Source organism: Arachis stenosperma, chromosome 5 (assembly GCF_014773155.1).
Source record: "Arachis stenosperma cultivar V10309 chromosome 5, arast.V10309.gnm1.PFL2, whole genome shotgun sequence".
Taxonomy (NCBI): domain Eukaryota; kingdom Viridiplantae; phylum Streptophyta; class Magnoliopsida; order Fabales; family Fabaceae; genus Arachis; species Arachis stenosperma.
In genome coordinates this window covers 70947370-70948508 of record NC_080381.1, presented here as the reverse complement: position 1 = coordinate 70948508, position 1139 = coordinate 70947370, and the positions used below count along the sequence as shown (strand labels likewise).

The window sequence follows — 1139 nt, the reverse complement described above, 5'->3', positions numbered from 1 at the left end:
CCTCTCTTCATCCATAAATCCGAATTCTTCTTCATTCTTCTACTCTCTTCTTTTTTTACTAACATAAAGGAATCTCTATACTGTGACATAGAGGATTCTTCTTCTTTTCTTGTTTTCTTCTCTTTCATATGAGCAGGAACAAGGATAAGGGCACTCTTGTTGAAATTGATCCAGAACCTGAAAGGACTCTGAAGAGAAAATTAAGAGAAGCTAAATTACAAAAATCCAGAAACAACCTTTCAGAAATTTTCGAACAAGAGAAGGAGATGGCAGCCGAAAATAATAATAATGCAAGGAGAGTGCTTGGTGACTTCACAAAGCCAACGTCCAAGTTTGATGGAAGAAGCATCTCCATTCCTGCCATTGGAGCCAACAACTTTGAGCTTAAGCCTCAACTAGTTGCTTTAATGCAACAAAACTGCAAGTTTTATGAACTTCCATCTGAAGATCCTTATCAGTTTTTAACTGAGTTCTTGCAGATCTGTGAGACTGTAAAGACAAATGGAGTAGATCCTGAAGTCTACAGACTCATGCTTTTCCCTTTTGCTGTAAGAGACAGAGCTAGAATATGGTTGGATTCACAACCCAAGGATAGCCTGGACTCCTGGGATAAGCTGGTCACTGCCTTCTTGGATAAATTCTTTCCTCCTCAAAAGCTGAGCAAGCTGAGAGTGGATGTTCAAACCTTCAAACAAAAAGATGGTGAATCCCTCTATGAAGCTTGGGAAAGATACAAGCAGTTAACCAAAAGATGTCCATCTGACATGTTTTCAGAATGGACCATTTTAGATATATTCTATTATGGTCTCTCTGAATTTTCGAAAATGTCATTGGACCATTCTGCAGGTGGATCTATTCACCTGAAGAAAACGCCTGAAGAGGCTCAAGAACTCATTGACATGGTTGCAAATAACCAGTTCATGTACACTTCTGAGAGAAATTCCATGAACAATGGGATACCTCAGAAGAAAGGAGTTCTTGAAATTGATACTCTGAATGCTATATTGGCTCAGAACAAAGTGTTGACTCAACAGGTCAACATGATCTCTCAAAATCTGAATGGATGGCTAATGAGCGGATAATTTATACACTTTTTGGCATTGTTTTTAGTATGTTTTTAGCATGATCTAGTTAGTTTT

The 1139-nt window shown here is 38.2% G+C and overlaps 1 non-coding gene across 1 annotated transcript; it reads right to left on the bottom strand.

Moving 5' to 3' along the window:
- Positions 1-662: 662 nt before the first annotated feature.
- Positions 663-766, bottom strand: LOC130983544 (small nucleolar RNA R71). The gene has a single exon (XR_009087529.1). It is a non-coding gene; the product is annotated as a small nucleolar RNA R71 (small nucleolar RNA).
- Positions 767-1139: the final 373 nt, after the last annotated feature.